At 40.4% G+C, this 8,428-nt stretch overlaps 1 pseudogene; it reads left to right on the forward strand.

The window, feature by feature from the left end:
• The first annotated feature begins 881 nt into the window (after positions 1 to 881).
• LOC785693 (PRELI domain containing protein 3B-like) lies at positions 882 to 1,803 on the forward strand (annotated as a pseudogene).
• The last annotated feature ends 6,625 nt before the right edge of the window (positions 1,804 to 8,428 follow it).

Consider the following 8,428-nt stretch of genomic DNA (forward strand, 5'->3'; position numbering starts at 1 on the left):
GAAAAGTGAAAGTGAAGTCGCTCAGTCGTGTCTGACTCTTTGCGACCCCATGGACTACAGCTTACCAGGCTCCTCCATCCACGGGAATCTCCAGGCAAAAGTACTGGAGTGGGGTGCCATTGCCTTCTCCGAAAATGCTATTCTAGACAACAGTAAATAATTATGTACAAAAGACAATAAATACAATTTTCTGACTCTACAGCAAGATAAGAGACTGGGTCGTAAACCTGCTGAAGTCGTTAGCTTGTTTGTTTTCGTTCGCCTCTGGTTTATTTCTTGAGAAAGGAATGTAATCTAGTTTGAAACCCTCCACCTCCTCCAAGTCCACTCCTTGAAAAAATCATGAGACTCACTGCATGGTCTTTTAGTTCCCACCGTTCCGCCCAACAGAGAGAACCAATAAGATGGTAGCCCAACAACTACCTTTTAAATTTTCTCAAACGCAGGACTTTTTATTCCAGGTGATTCTCTATTTTGATCTTTCTGATTAAATGTTAGTCACTCAGTCATGTACGACTCTTTGCAACCCTACGGACTGTAGCCCACCAGGCTCCTCTCTCCATGGAGTTAGGAAGCCATTCCCTTCTCCAGAGGATCTTGCTGACCCAGGGATCAAACCTGGGTATCCCACATTGCAGGCAGATTAGTATTTACAACATTCTTCAGCCATAACAGTATCATACCTGATATTATAGGATACACTACAAACACATCCATACATTTTCCTCAGAATTTTTATAATGCGAACAAAGGTAAATTTAACAATTTTTTCCAGTCTTTCACCCTGGATTACATAATTTTAAAGTGTTTAAGAGTATAGACTATTAGAGAGAAGGTGTATAAATACAAGATTTAAAATGAAATAACTAAATATAGCTCTTTGCCTCATTTGTGCCCTAGCGCCGCCCAGACATCGTGCTGGCCGCCGACACCATGAAGATCTGGACTTCGGAGCACGTCTTTGACCATCCATGGGAAACCGTTACAACAGCTGCAATGCAGAAATACCCAAATCCTATGAATCCGAGTGTGGTTGGAGTTGATGTACTGGACAGACACATAGATCCCTCTGGAAAGTTGCACAGCCATAGACTTCTCAGCACAGAGTGGGGACTGCCTTCCATTGTGAAGTCTATTATTGATGTGGCAAGAACCAAAACATATGAGCAAGAACATTCTGTAGTGGATCCCGTAGAGAAAACAATGGAACTTAAATCTACAAATATTTCATTTACAAATATGGTTTCAGTAGATGGTTTCACATCCTCAAGACCCAGAAAAAACTATTTTGACTCAAGAAGCCGTAATTACTGTGAAAGGAGTCAGTCTCGGCAGTTACCTTGAAGGGCTGATGGCAAGTACGATATCATCAAATGCTAATAAAGGCGGAGAAGCAATGGAGTGGGTAATACATAAATTAAATGCTGAAATTGAGGAACTGACAGCTTCAGCAAGAGGAAGCACACAGACACCAATGGCGGCAGCAGCATTTGTGGGGAAATGATAATGGAGGTTGATAGATGGCACCCAGTTCCCCAGCTCTCTACAAGCTGGCAGTATATTTATTTGTTATTTAAAAAATACAACTCTATTTTAGGTAGAATTTTTTTTTAAATAAGCTGAAGAAAAGCTATGTGACTTGATCAAACAGAGGTGCAGGGTTTCTAAATAAAAGGGATCAGCTGAAATTAGTATTGTCTGAAATGACTGATTTTGAGGATTCCAGTATTTATGCAAAATTTTAAGCTTTTTGAAAAGTATGCTTGGAAATTGGTATTGGCTGATGAAACCTCCTTAAGGTAGAATTTTAAAGCTTGTCATGCATTGGAACTCTACCTGGCTTTGGACCAACCCCAGAACCAAGCAGAGCCCCTTCTGCATATGCAAGACTGCCCTGCTGCGGTAAACTTGGAGAGCTTCCATGAGGGAACTCACTGTTAAAGGAGAAACTATCGTTTTAAAAAGACGTTAACTGTATGAAATAATTTGCTATAAACCACCATTAAAAATTACAATGCTTTAATTTCATACTCAACATTTTTTGGAGTAAAAATTATCACGAAAGTAATAAATGACTCCAGCAAAAGTACATTTTATTGTGTTATAAAGAGTACTGTACTGATTTGCCAAAGTTTTGTAACTTAGTAAAGGTATTACCTTCCTTGGATTTGTACTTTATGATTTAGTATGCTGTATCGTGGGCTGGTTATGTTAACTGAAGAAATAAAGTCATTACCAGAAAAATAAATAAATAAATAAAATGAAATAACTAAATATAGTGTTACTATCAACTCTCTTAACTGAATACAAACTATAATGAACCTCACAGAACAGCAAGAGGAAAACCCTCTTGGATTTTCAGGTTCACAGTTGTTCCTTATTTATTTCATAGGTGATGACTCTACTGAATGGGATGCAGCAGGGCAGAATGTGCTACCCTCAAATCTGTCACTTTGGCATAAGGATTATTTTGAGCTAAAGGAACAAAGCTAGTGGAGGTGATGGAATTCCAGTTGAGCTATTTCAAATTCTAAATGATGAGGCTGTGGAAGTGCTGCACTCAATATGCCAACAAACTTGGAAAACTCAGCAGTGGCCACAGGACTGGAAAAGGTCAGTTTTCATTCCAATCCCAAAGAGAGGCCACACCAAAGAATGCTCAAACTACCACACAATTGCACTCATCTCACACACTAGCAAAGTAATGCTCAAAATTCTCCAAGCCAGGTTTCAATAGTACCTGAACCGTGAACTTCCAGATGTTCAAGCTGGATTTAGAAGAGGCAGAGGAACCAGAGATCAAATTGCCAACATCTGTTGGATCATGGAAAAAGCAAGAGAGTTCTAGAAAAATTTCTATGTCTGCTTTATTGACTATGCGAAAGCCTCTGACTATGAGGATCACAACAAACTGGAAAATTCTTCTAGAGATGGGAATACCAGACCACCTTACCTGCCTCCTGAGAAATCTGCATGCAAGTCAGGAAGCAACAGTTAGAATGGGACATGGAACAACAGACTGGTTCCAAATAGGGAAAGGAGTACATCAAGGCTGTATATTGTCACCCTGCTTATTTAACTTATATGCAGAGTACATCATGAGAAATGCTGGCTGAATGAAGCACAAGCTGGAATCAAGATTGCCAGGAGAAATATCAATAACCTCAGATATGCAGATGACACCACCCTTATGGCAGAAAGTGAAGAAGAACTTAACAGCCTCTTGATAAAAGTAAAAGAGGAGAGTGAAAAAGTTGGCTTAAAGCTCAACATTCAGAAAACGAAGATCATGGCATCTGGTCCCATCACTTCAAGGCAAATAGATGGGAAAGCTATGTAAACAGTGACAGACTGTATTTGGTGGGGGGCGGGGGGGGGGCGCTCCAAAATCACTGCAGATGGTGACTGTAGTCATGAAATTAAAAGATACTTGGTCCTTGGAAGAAAAGTTATGACCAACCTAGATAGCATATTAAAAAGCAGAGACATTACTTTGCCAACAAAGGTCCGTCAAGTCAAAGCTATGGTTTCTCCAGTAGTCATGTATGGATGTTAGAGTTGGACTGTAAAGAAAGCTGAGTGCTGAAGAATTGATGGTTTTGAACTGTGGTGTTGGAGAAGACTCTTGAGAGTCCCTTGGACAGCAAGCAGATCCAATCAGTCCATTGTAAAGGAAATCAGTCCTGAATATTCATTGGAAGGACTGATGCTGAAGCTGAAACTCTAATACTTTCACCACCTGATGCACTGAACTCACTTGTTGGAAAAGACCCTTGAGAAAGTCATTTCCTAGGCAGGTTGATAAGAAGTCTAGGGGTCCCCAAGGAGAGAGGGGTCTGGAATTCTCAAGGAGGAAGAAACGACAAACTTTTCCTTCTGTACATTCCTTAGGATTATATAACAATAATGTATCCTGCCTGAGGATAGTCTCTCGATTAAACCTTCTGGCTAATTCTGTTATTTTAAAATGTAAATTATGGGAGTAGGTCTGGTGAGGTCTTTATAACCTCCAGACATTATTTGGATTCATTGGAGAGTATATAATTTCGTTGCTAACACTAGCAAGGGGGTACTCTTTCTGCCCCCTTCTGATGCCTGTGTCAGAAGCTTTCTCTATCTCCTTTATACTTTAATAAAACTTTATTACACAAAAGCTCTGAGCGATCAAGCCTCATCTCTGGCCCCAGATTGAATTCTTCTCCTCCGAGGGCCAAGAATCCCCATGTCTTCACGTGAAACAACAACAACCTTTCTCCCTGATGCTGGGAAAGTTTGAAGGCGGGAGGAGAAGGGGACGACAGAGGATGAGATGGTTGGAGGGTATCATGGACTCAATGGACATAAGTTCGAGCAAGTTCTGGGAGTTGGTAATAGACAGGGAGGCCTGGCCTGCTGCAGTCCACGGAGTCGCAAAGAGTCAGACACAATTGAGCAACTGAACTGAACTGAACTGAACTGAACTGAAAGGAACTGAAAGGAACTTAAAAAAATAACAGATAAGAGAAAGCCATTCTCATCTCCCCACTTCTTTCTAAAAACAGAAGATAAAACACGTTTGTGAAAGATGCCTTCTCTGTACCAAGAACTGACTCATTGAAAAAGACCCTGAGGCTTGGAAAGACTGAAGGCAGGAGAAGGGGACAACAGAGGATGAGATGACTGGATGGCATCACCGACCCGATGGACATGAGTTTGAGTAAGCTCTGGGAGTCGGTGATGGACAGGGAAGCCTGATATGCTGCAGTCCATGAAGCCACAAAGAGTCAGACACGACTGAACAACTGAACTGAATTGAACTGTACCAAGAGAACATTCTTCCATGGGAGTCAAAGTCAAGAGAATTCCGTACAAACAGACCTACTTAAAAGAAGTTTCGTCTTCCTTTAGCCTCCCCATATATTTTAATTACTTTTCCATAATTGTCTGTCTTTGTTCAACCTAGTGAAAAGAATATTTAGGTTTCATCATTTCTTTGGGTCCTTTTTGCCTTAAGAAATCTCATGCATCACATAAACCACATACATTTGTTAGCTTTCCTCATGTTAATCTGTATTATGTCAGTTTAGTTTTCAGGTCCAGGAAAAAAAAAAAAAAACCTTATGACAGTAGAGGTAAAAATTTGTCTCCCTTTCAAGTTCCATCTCCCTTCTCCTTCACCTCTGCAGCACAATCTGACTCCAGCTCACCTACTGCTTGGAGCAGAATCAATGACAACAGCTGCTCCTGTGAGCAACCAGCGTCCCCAGCAGCTGATCCACACAGGAGAAGCTAATCAGTTGACAAGGGATACAGCAATCAACGAAACATTCTTTTCCAATTCTGCATAGGCTGTTTAGCACTAAATATTATTTCATGGTTGCAGATTGACTAGGGGAACAACAGTGATAGGAATCAGCGGCTTATGTTTTCCCACAAAAGTGAAAAGTGTTTATGGTCACCCCAAATGATAACTACTTAATCTTCATCCTACTGCACCATTTGACACTCCTGCCTTTAAAAATCTTTATCTCTACTCCACTAAAAAAAAAGTTCCCTCTCTTGAGCTCTCCATAGCATATAAATGATCATAATTTATTTGCCACTAAAGCTAGAAAATGTTAATGTCCTCTTAGACTTTCTCATTTCTTCTGCCCTCTTTTTTCACTGCTACTGGCCTATTCCACTCCCCATAATTTCTCACCAGGACAATGGCTTCTAACACTTATACCTGCTTCTGGTCTCCCTCAAACCCAATGTATACCAGTGTATCAGAATATTTTTATAATCCATTCCTTAACATCCATCACACCTGCTCGGAAGTCACCTAGAGGTCCTTGTTGCCAGTCCCACTGGCTCTTTAGTTATTGTTCGAGGAACATCCATGTCACAGCACCATGGCTGATGCAATTTCTCCTACCTAAAATCCTGCGCCTCTGATTTGATCAAATCTGTGTCACCACTCAAGCCCTGATTCAAATGTCTTCTTTTCATTGAGACTTTCCAAGGCTTTCTGGCTCAGGCATGATTCACCACTGCTTTCCCTATATTCCTATAGTAAATCATCAAACCTTTTATAGATTTTAAGAAATGCACATTACTAATGACTGCATTTCAGTCTTTCTTCAGTTCCTCATCAGCTTAAGTTATTGCAGTTATAACCCTTCCTGAACTCTGTCACTGGCCTATGTGTGTGTGTGTGTGTGTGTGTGTGTGTGTGTCTCACTTTTGAGACATTATAATTAAGTGACCAAGAGGGATTATGAAAAAAAGTGAGGTGCTTATCCAAAGGCCCAAATTACCTAATTTGAATTGTTGTATAATATTACTTATTGAGAAACTATTACTACTCACCAGAGAAGGCAATGGCACCCCACTCCAGTACTCTTGCCTGGAAAATCCCATGGACAGAGGAGCCTGGTAGGCTGCAGTCCATGCGGTCGCTCAGAGTTGGACACGACTGAGCGACTTCCCTTTCACTTTTCACTTTCATGCATTGGAGAAGGACATGGCAACCCACTCCAGTGTTCTTGCCTGGAAAATCCCAGGGACGGGGGAGCCTGGTGGGCTTCCGTCTATGGGTCGCACAGAGTCGGACACGAAGGAAAAGACTTAGCAGCAGCATACTACTCACACTTGGAAACAGATCCTAGCCTTTAGAGACATAGGATTATCAACTGAATTTGATGAAAACCGAGGAAGAATACTAATTTAATTAATCATATAATTCTTTGTCTCAATTTGAAAATAAGCTAAAAATGCTTATTTTTTTTGTATTTTTTTATTTGATGGAGAATAAAATAAAAAATGAACAGTTAAAATATTACCTATTTGTTTACTTACTTAATTTTATTAATTTCCTTCAGTGTGCCAGATATGGCACCATGTTTCTTGTGTTGAGGGTTAAAGCATGCAGAGTCCAATAAGACACCACCACTGCCTCCAAGATATTTGCAGGTTGGCACAGTCCTGGATGGACTTCCCTGGTGGCTCAGTAGTAAAGAACCCACCTGCCAATGCAGGAGACACAGGTTTGATCCCTGGGTACAGAAGATCCCCTGAAGTAGGAAATGGCAACCCACTCCAGTTATCTTGCCTCGGAAATCCCATGGACAGAGGAGCCTGGCGGGCTATACTCCATAGGGTCACAAAAGAGTTGGAGGCAACTTAGTGACTAAATAACAACAGTCCAGACATACCAACAACTCAAATCCAAAGCCAAGGAATCGAATGATAAATAGGGACATGAGCAGTGATGGGAAAGGACAAAATGGGAGAAATTAGTTCAAGGTGAAAGACCAGAACGTTTTTTTGGAGGAGGTGACCATTTAGAAGATATTTCACCAAATCAGGCCCTGATGGTCAGTCTATTTGTAATGAGGATAATCTTACTTTGGATTCTATCATTGGAGATGTGTTCTTTTTTCCCACCTCAAACAGCAATTTTGTTTCCCTCTGTTTCATCCATTCTATCATTTCACAAGACAATAGAAACTTGGGTATCAGTTTTACTTGTTATTCACTGTTTAACTATTGTGGAAGACAATTATCTGAGAAGTTAGACATTATTAAGCATGACTTAACAGGAAGGGTAGATCTTTCATCAACTTAATTCCCTCCACAATGTTATTATACCTAGCATTTCTGAACTCAGGGTCATTTGCAACAGCTGTTTGGAGAAAAATCTCAAAGAAAAACTTCAGACTGCACTGACCATGTTTTATGAACAAATGTCAGTTTTTCTTATGAATTGCTCAAATGCTAACACTTTTTAAATTGTTTTGAGATTGTTAAATTCACTGTAAGAAAATAGTATAGTGTATCACTCTGGATGTAAAAATTCAGTTCAGTTCAGTTCAGTCGCTCAGTCGTGTCTGACTCTTTGCGACCCCATGAATCACAGCACGCCAGGCCTCCCTGTCCAGCACCAACTCCCAGAGTTCACTTATACTCACATCCATTGAGTCGGTGATGCCATCCAGCCATCTCATCCTCTGTCGTCCCCTTCTCCTCCTGCCCCCAATCCCTCCCAGCATCAGAGTCTTTTCCAATGAGTCAACTCTTCCCATGAGGTGGCCAAAGTACTGGAGTTTCAGCTTCAGCATCAGTCCTTCCAATGAACACCCGTGTAAAAATTAGTTGTACATAAATGACCATTCATTTATTGATTGGAATATTACTAGAATCACCACTCTTGTAGACTACCTAAAATTGCTATCTTTAAAGAAAAAAAAAGGATAGATGTTTTTGGGACCTTCCTAATAGTCCAGTGGCTAAGACTTCATGCTCCCAATGCAAAGGACCGGGTCCAATCCCTGAGTTCACATGCCACAGCTAAAAAGATTCCATATGCTGCAACTGATTGGTGCAGTCAAATACATAAAATACATATTTTTTAAAATGAGAACTTAAAAGTTTTTTTTAAAAACATATTTAAAAATGGATTTCTCTA

This window comes from Bos taurus, chromosome 23 (assembly GCF_002263795.3).
Source record: "Bos taurus isolate L1 Dominette 01449 registration number 42190680 breed Hereford chromosome 23, ARS-UCD2.0, whole genome shotgun sequence".
NCBI lineage: Eukaryota > Metazoa > Chordata > Mammalia > Artiodactyla > Bovidae > Bos > Bos taurus.